Consider the following 9,754-nt stretch of genomic DNA (forward strand, 5'->3'; position numbering starts at 1 on the left):
CCGAATAGTCATGTAAAGTGTGTACAAAGCTACCCAAGAATTCAATTCAGTATAAGAAATGTGCACGCATAGCCCCTGTGCCTTGCTGGCAACAGATTTCTTGTGAAGCGAATTACTTGAATCGGTAATGTACGATGCCGTTATCGTCTCCGACAGCATCCACAGCGGGGCACATTTTCATCCGCGCCGCGCGAGAGATTTTTCGCTCCCCACGACGCGACGCATCGGTCTGGTTCCTCGCGGCAGGATTCTTGAAGGGCCTCTTCCCGCGTCGCTGCCTCCCTCCTCCTCCCTTACACGCCCCCTCCCCTTAACACGAGGACTCCTTGTTAAGCCTCCCTCCGCAACACCAGGCTACATTTCCTCCCTATCGCTTTAATCACATTCCTGGCGGTTCTGAAGACCGCTCCCACATCACACACAATACCAGCCAGCTGCGGCAGTCGTTCCATCATATCAGAAGAACGCGCTACGCGAAGCATCACTTTGCAGACCCTTGGCGCGCCGAAAGAAGCTGCTGCTTTTACTGTCGAATAAATGTGGCCGTCGGATTTTTATACCTATGGGATAGAAGCGAGATGAACATGGAATCTAAAGAAGACAGAGTTGTCAAGTAAATTGAAGTAAAAGGAGGGTACGGATGGCTGTGTACAAATGAATGCATCGCTTCCCTCGTCTACCGTTTTCACTCTCCAAAGATACAATACAGAGACTCCGAGAAATAAATAAAAGTAGACGAGTTCTTGGAACAATCTGAAAAGCATTGATGGCCGCATCAATTCCCCGAGACAGATAGAGATTGGTGGTGCTTCGCCCTTCCTGGAATTACCTTCTACTGAAATGCTAATGGGTGATTCAGCCATCATAGGAGTTTACTGGGAAGCCGTCAATATGAAGCGGTATCTGTATATTCTCAGTCAACATAGAATTGTAGCGTATTGAAGATTCTGCAATGGGAAGTGTGGGAAAACCGTCTCTAAAATGGAAAATGTTCCGCAAAAACTGAGGCACTACCGAAAAGCATTCCACTAACATGGTTGCAGTCACTACAAGACGTTGCAGTCGATTTCTGGTGCAACGAGCAGGCAAAACTTCACCAAAGATAGAGCAAGACTGTATCACTACTGAAGAGACAGCATTTGAATCAGCCTTCAGACCTCCAGCAAAAGTAGTACAGGTATGAGGTCTGTGACTGATGATACAGGACTCAGACGGCCCGGCGTATGTAACATACTAGTGAATATGGCTGCTACTATGTCGGACAAGATGTGTGCACTGTCGAACGGTTCCGTACAAAACACGAGAGCCGTTTAATCATACCCTGTGCTCAAAAACCAGACTTGCCAATACACAATGGATAACGAACGCCATTCAGCTATACATCTGGCTTTACTAAGACTAACGGTTTGCGAAATAAGAAAGAAAACAGCGACTGAAATTAAAATCTCTGAAAACAGCTTCAAAAAAGATAGCATTCAAGATGACAAGTGAGACTGTGGTGGTGTGTAAGACATGCTGTTTATTATTATCATGATTCATTGCACTATCAGTGACGTTTAAATGCTGAGCAACGATTTTGTGATGCTGAGCAACAGTACTGATAAAGTGATGCCATTACAGCAGCCTTAAATATGTATCACTTGGTCATTAATGGAACCTGTATTTATTCTAAAGTTATTACATGAAGTCTGATGTCTTATAAAGAATTATTGCATTAAAAATCTCATACAGACATGAAAATACAGATTCACAGTTATGTATCACCGTGTTAGCAGTGAATCAGTGACCAGTGATTACACTGATTTTTCTCTAGCTCATTTCGTTGAAGTGAATCCGCTTCCTCTGCTTTCCAGTTATCAAATAATTAGCATTTAATCTTTTATTTGAAGTGAAAGTGGAGCTATAATGGCAAAACTGGGCGCGACTTTTAGTTATTTTACATTGTTTGTTTACGTTTCAAGTCCAACCAATTCATGGAGACAAGACAGTGCACAATAAATATGAAAATTCAGTAAATGGAAGAGAAAATATATGGAGGAAATTAATTTACACAAGAGAAAAAGGGGGTTATTATTCAGAATGTATATCATGTAACAACAACAGGCTTCTTTTGCTTCTTTTTCATACATGTACAGCCTTTAACACTAAGATCTACAGCCATTTAAAAGAAAAATGTATTTAACTTCAAATTGTATATTTCTCCAAACTGAGGGGTTATGAATAATACACGCAGAATAATTAGATACTGTGGTCTGCCTGATACCAGCCGGCAAAATCAAGTTCTGTCAGTAAATATAACTGAAGTGCCCAATGAGCCACAGCCAATTACTAACAACAAAGTTTTATCAAACTGATTCAACCCTCATTAAGTCCTCCATTAATGGTCATTTCACAGGTTGCAGGCTATCATGGCTGTTAAGCCTGTTTAGATACGATGAAGGAACTGATAAGACAGAAAAGACCATGTATCAACACATGTGTTCTAATAACCCACAAGTATTAGTTCAACCTTCAATTTATACCATAGCTGGGGAAACTTCTATGTCAATTATTTTAGACACAAGTGTCTCTGTTAATGTCATATGACAGAATTCGTTTAAAGCATCAAAGAGATTAACAAAGTGCTAACTTCCACAGCATGTAAGTACCATATATTCAGAGCATTGGGTGCAAAATTGCAACTTGGCAAGTGGCAGACACAGATGGGTGGAGTTATGTTATGCCCATTCTTAATTTTGGGGATTCTTGTAGTCAGATGTTTACTTGGCCTGGAATTTTTCTGGGAACAGGACAAAATTGTACTTTTCTTTCCATAAATGCTAGTTTTGTCCCAAAGGCGAAGTCATCATACATGATTTAACACAAACTCCATTAAAACATGGTAACTACTAGCACGATATTAGGAGAAATTTGTGCAAATGAAGAGTGCACCTGAAAGTAACGTTTCTACTCTCTGTGATTAGACTGAAAGCAACACAGCTTATATCCCTGATAAAGCGATGGGATCATCCTCCTCATTTCAAAACAACTAAAATTAATAAACATACTTATGAAGCATTTACATGTATTTGATAAGAGAACAGGTAAAATAAATAAAATGTGTGTGTGATGCCATGTGGCACATCTTACAGAAAATCTCAGGAGGCTGTTCCCCAAGAAATAAACTTATGTTACAGTGGAACATCATTGAACTATATCAATCCACTTACTGTAGTCCATGCTGCCGTTGGATAAGCAGCTGCCAGCAGCAAGTCGTATACTCCTAGCTTACTTATTTGTTACATAGTTTAATTCTTAATTACTTTGCGTGTTTTTGGGTACTTGCACTGTTTCATTCATAAATTTCTGGCGTATTATAGTATTTGAGAGTTGTAGCATCGCGCTTTAGTACCTGAACAGTGTAAAATCGCGTAGTCTCCTTCTGCTGCCGAGCAGTGTGTCAGCAGTGCGCAAGTAGCAGCATTACTGCATTTACTAGGCAACCTTGTATTTTAATAACCGTTTAAATTTTGTGTCGAATTGTTTGTGCTCTGTGGATTAGTTCAGACGTTCTTTGCACAACAGTTTTTAGCATGGATAGGGACTGCTACTGCTGTGCTCGGATGCGGGCTGAGTTGGCATCCCTTCGCTCCCAGCTTCAGGCAGTGTTGGCTTCGGTCACGCAGCTTGAAGCTGTTGCCAAGGGGCATCAGTGTGGGGGTCTGGATGGGGGTTTGTCGGGGACGGCCAGCTCCCGATCGGACTACGGCTGTGGCAGCCCGGGATACTGTTCACATTGAGGCTGACCCCTCACCTGTGGTAGAGTGGGAGGTCGTCTCGAGGTGTGGCAGGGGGCGAAAGACATTCCGGAAGACTGAACGGAAGGTCTCTCCAGTTTGTCTGACGAACTGATTTCAGGCTCTGTCTCTGGCTGATACTGATCTTCAGCCGGACATGGCTGCTTGTCCTGTTCCAGAGGTTGCCCCTCAGTCTGCAAGATCTGGGCGGTTGTAGAGGGTGGGCTTACTGGTGGTTTGGAGCTCCAACGTCAGGCGCGTAATGGGGCCCCTTAGGGATATGGGGAAGAAAACCAATGTGCACTCCGTGTGCATACCGAGGGGAGTCATTCCTGATGTGGAAAGGGTCCTTCTGGATGCCATGAAGGGTATAGGGTGCACCCATCTGTAGGTGGTCGCTCATGTCGGCTATGGATCGGAGGAAATCCTCACTGGCTTCCGGCGGTTATCTGATTGGGTGAAGACTGCCAGTCTCGCTAGCGGATTGAAAGAAGAGCTCACCATCTGCAGCATCGTCGACAGGACTGATTGCGGACATTTGGTACAGAGCCGAGTGGAGGGTCTGAATCAGAGGCTGAGACTGTTCTGCGACCGTGTGGACTGCAGATTCCTCGACTTACGCCATAGGTTGGTGGGGTTTCGGGTTCCGCTGGATAGGTCAGGAGTCTACTACACACAGCAGGCGGCTACACGGGTAGCAGGGGTTGTGTGGCTTGGACTGGGTGGTTTTTTAGGTTAGATGGCCTCGGGCAAGTACAGAAAGGGCAACAGCCTCAAAGGGTGCGAGACAAAGTCAGGAAATGCGGGGACCAAGCAGCGATCGGTATTGTAATTGTAAACTGTCGAAGCTTCATCAGTAAAGTACCGGAACTTCAAGCGCTGATAGAAAGCTCCGAAGCTGAAATCGTTATAGGTAAAGAAAACTGGCTGAAGCCAGAGATAAATTCTGCCGAAATTTTTACAAAGGCACAGACGGTGTTTAGAAAGGATAGATTGCATGCGACCGGTGGTGGCGTGTTTGTCGCTGTTAGTAGTAGTTTATCCTGTAGTGAAATAGAAGTAGATAGTTCCTGTGAATTATTATGAGTGGAGGTTACACTCAACAACCGGTCTAGGTTAATAATTGGCTCCTTTTACCGGCCTCCCGACTCAGCAGCATTAGTGGCAGAACAACTGAGAGAAAATTTGGAATACATTTCACATAAATTTTCTCAGCATGTTATAGTCTTAGGTGGAGATTTCTATTTACCAGATATAGACTGGGACACTCAGATATTTAGGACGGATGGTAGGGACAGAGCATCGAGTGACATTATACTGAGTGCACTATCCGAAAATTACCTCGAGCAATTAAACAGAGAACCGACTCATGGAGATAACATCTTGGACCTACTGATAACAAACAGACCCGAACTTTTCGACTCTGTAAGCGCAGAACAGGAAATCAGTGATCATAAGGCCGTTGCAGCATCCCTGAATATGGAAGTAAATAGGAATATAAAAATAGGGAGGAAGGTTTATCTGTTTAGCAAGAGTAATAGGAGGCAGATATCAGACAACCTAACAGATCAAAACGAAAATTTCTGTTCCGACGCTGACAATGTTGAGTGTTTATGGAAAAAGTTCAAGGCAATCGTAAAATGCGTTTTAGACAGGTACGTTCCGAGTAAAACTGTGAGAGACGGGAAAAACCCACCGTGGTACAACAACAAAGTTAGGAAACTACTGCGAAAGCAAAGAGAGGTTCATTCCAAGTTTAAACGCAGCCCAAACCTCTGAGACAAACAGAAGCTAAACTATGTCAAAATTGGCGTAAGGAGGGCTATGCGTGTAGCGTTCAGTGAATTCGGAAGTAAAATTCTATGTACCGACTTGACAGAAAATCCTAGGAAGTTCTGGTCTTACGTTACATCAGTAAGTTGCTTGAAACAGCATATCCAGACACTCCGGGATAATAATGGCATTGAAACAGAGGATGACACACCAAAAGCTGAAATACTTAACACCTTTTTCCAAAGCTGTTTCACAGAGGAAGACCGCACTGCAGTTCCTTCTCTAAATTCTCGTACAAACGAAGAAATGGCTGACATCGAAATAAGTGTCCAAGGAAGAGAAAAGCAGCTGGAATCACTCAACAGAGGGAAGTCCACTGGACCTGACGAGATACCAATTCGATTTTACACAGAGTACGCGAAAGTGCTTGCCCCCCTTCTAACAGCCGTGTACCGCAAGTCTCTAGAGGAACGGAAGGTTCCAAATGATTAGAAAAGAGCACAGGTAGTCCCAGTCTTCAAGAAGGGTCGTCGAGCAGATGAGCAAAACTGTAGACTTATATCACTGACGTCGATCTGTTGTAGAATTTTAGAACATGTTTTTCGCTCGCGTATCATGTCGTTTCTGGAAACCCAGAATCTACTGTGTAGGAATCAACATGGATTCCGGAAACAGCGATCGTGTGGGTCCCAACTCGCTTTATTTGTTCATGAGACCCAGAAAATATTAGATATAGGCTCCCAGGTAGATGCTACTTTCCTTGACTTCCGGAAGTCGTTCGACACAGTTCCGCACTGTCGCCTGATAAACAAAGTAAGAGCCTACGGAATATCAGACCTGCTGTGTGGCTGAATTGAAGAGTTTTTAGCAAACAGAGCACAACATGTTGTTATCAATGGAGAGACTTCTACAGACGTTAAGGTAACCTCTGGTGTGCCACAGGGGAGTGTTATGGGACCATTGCTTTTCACAATATATATAAATGACCTAGTAGATAGTGTCGGAAGTTCCATGCGGCTTTTCGCGGATGATGCTGTAGTATACAGAGAAGTTGCAGCATTAGAGACTTGTAGCGAAATGCAGAAAGATCTGCAGCGGATAGACATTGGTGCAGGGAGTGGCAACTGACCCTTAACATAGGCAAATGTAACAAATGTAATGTATTGCGAATACATAGAAAGAAGTATCCTTTATTGTATGATTATATGATAGTGGAACAAAGACTGGTAGCAGTTACTTCTGTAAAATATCTGGGAGTATGAGTGTGGAACGATTTGAAGTGCAATGATCATATAAAATTAATTGTTGGTAAGGCGGGTACCAGGTTGAGATTCATTGGGAGAGTCCTTAGAAAACGTAGTCCATCGACAAAGGAGGTGACTTACAATACTCTTGTTCGACCTATACTTGAGTATTGCTCATCAGTGTGGGATCCGTACCAGGTCGGGTTGACGGAGGAGATCCAAAGAAGAGCGGCGCGTTTCGTCACAGGGTTATTTGGTAAGCGTGATAGCGTTACGGAGAAGTTTAGCAAACTTAAGTTGCAGACTCTGCAAGAAAGGCGCTCTGCATCGCGGTGTAGCTTGCTGTCCAGGTTTCGAGAGGGTGCGTTTCTGGATGAGGTATCGAATATATTGCTTCCCCCTACTTATACCTCCCGAGGAGATCACGAATGTAAATTAGAGAGATTCGAGCGCGCACCGAGGCTTTCCGGGAGTCGTTCTTCCCGTGAACCATACGCGACTGGAACAGGAAAGGGAGGTAATGACAGTGGCACGTAAAGTGCCCTCCGCCACACACCGTTGGGCCGCTTGCGGAGTATAAATGTAGATGTAGATGTATTAGCAGCAGATAAACTTAATATACAACTTTAAAATTTGGTGTGTCTATTGCAAAATTTTCAGTGGACACTTTCTAACTAGCATCGATCTCAGACATACCCTCTGGCAGGTCCTATAATCTAATGAATCTAGGAAGCTACAGCTTTTGTCCATACTGGCAGTTTTGTGTATTACCATTCTGAGTCATTGTAGGTTATGGTGTGTTTATTGCTGCACTGACACAGTTCTAGGACCTTAAATGCTAGAAAATGTGACCTTGTAATTCAGTGACATCTTCATTGCTACTGCTGTGTTGAAGATCTTGATTTGCTTCATAGAACATAGCGTAAATTTTCAAAGAGTGGAATGGCAGCCTACTGACAGTAATCAAAGTCTGGCCAGGAATAAATTAAATTGCTGGGATACCCTTATACTGCCTCTAGTAATAACACATAATCCTGGTAAAATCAGTCCATAAAATATTTGACAGCTCATAGAACTAATTAGCAGCTGGAGGTATTCATTGGTCTCTGTTCGTTTTTCCATTATTTTGTTCTTATTCAATTGATCAATAGTCCAGCACTGTTGTGCTTACTAAAGGAAAATGAGTGTCAAGTTGTATGGTGAACTCTCAGTCAACTTTTGATGCTATAAAAAATGTTTCAATAAGTTCTGGACTCCTATGTCATCCCAACACGAATTTAGAGTTTTCTGTTGCATGTGGTGCATCTTTTTCTGGACTTGGAGCCTGTCTCTTTCACATGCCAGAGAAAAACAATGGGGTTGAGGTCAACATGATAAGTTTTTATAGTCAAACACTTTTACAATGTAAGCATCTATATTCATCTACTGCACTGGAGGAACTAGCTATAACATGGGCATTCAAGAAATTTAACTACTACTTTTATGGAAACATGCAAAAAAAATTTTCTGATCAGCAGGCATTCAGTTTTTTGTTAACATGCATGTTATTTCATGTTCGAATCACAAGGTGGACAGCAGGTCCTGAGGATACAGTTCTGAAATGAAAAAGATTAAGAAGGCGCTGTAGCAGCAGATGCGTTGTTACATCACAGACAATGTCTAACAGATCTTACAGATGTATCTGGACAGGTCACTAATTTCCAGATTCTTTTAATGAAGTGCACTCAATACAGGCAATAGTATTTGGATATGTGTGCTCACATGGCTACTTCACAAGATGGAGATTCTAGATGGATGGAGGAAAGACAATACTCTTACAAAATTTTTCTGAGAAACTCTTACAACACTAAATTACCAGTTAATTGTTCTACAGACCTATCTGGTCAAAACAACAACTGATGAGTGTGAGTATACCTAATACTTACAGAAACATTTTATTTGGCAAACCCATTATGTCTAGGGACACCATGATGATACTAAAAATACGAGTAAGCTAAACCATTATTGTTATTTTCTGATATGCAGAGATATGTAGGATAATTGTTGAAAAATTGTTTCAACTGTATAAAACAGAGATAAACAAAGAAGAATTTCTGCACAGAATTACATTACTTATTAGCAACACAATCTTTACAGATGGTATCTATCAGTCTTGCCTGTCCAGCACCCTCTGCACAAGATGGAATTAATTAGTTGCTTGCCTGATATGATCTTTTTTCAAAATATGTCAAGCTGTATGCCATTAAGTAGGCAGCAGTGTCTGCTGAATATCAGAGGATGTCTTGCGCACTACAAACTGAGAATTGGCAGGCCTACTGCACACTGAAAAGATAATGCATCAAACTTCACATGCAAAACTTGGGCAAGTTTTCTACAAGACTGTAACATCAAACACATTGTAATATGAAAATTTAATTCACAAAGTAATCTTCTTGTTTATATTTTCCAAGAGGTTAATCGATTTGTATGTACATAATCAAATACATAACATACGTATTGAGTGGAATTAATCCAACTTTTTGAACACATCGTAAATAATTTGTCAATTTACACAACCCTCTATACACCATCAGATCTATTAACTAACAGTAAAAAAGTCAACAATTAAATAAAGTGCTAAGTGATTTCAAAAAACTAAGTGATGTATCCTAGGACAAGTGACCTTGCAGTACATCGCAAAAATTGATAATAACGAGTTGTTAATCACACACAAAAACTTTTGTTGAACTGTATGTGACTGTGATATTATGTAACCATTGATGACAAACTGCTGTATCAATTCAAAAGAATGACTGTTAAAGAGACAAGATTAATCATGAACCAACTGGGATGGATGGGCCCCGGCACAGTTTTGCCCAGGCTTCCTGTCTGCCTTCGCCCAAATGGGGGAGCCATGAACATATATAACCCTGGGACTAATTAAAAGAGCCATTCCATAAAAAAAATACAGAGTTGTAAAGA

Source organism: Schistocerca piceifrons, chromosome 5 (assembly GCF_021461385.2).
Source record: "Schistocerca piceifrons isolate TAMUIC-IGC-003096 chromosome 5, iqSchPice1.1, whole genome shotgun sequence".
Taxonomy (NCBI): domain Eukaryota; kingdom Metazoa; phylum Arthropoda; class Insecta; order Orthoptera; family Acrididae; genus Schistocerca; species Schistocerca piceifrons.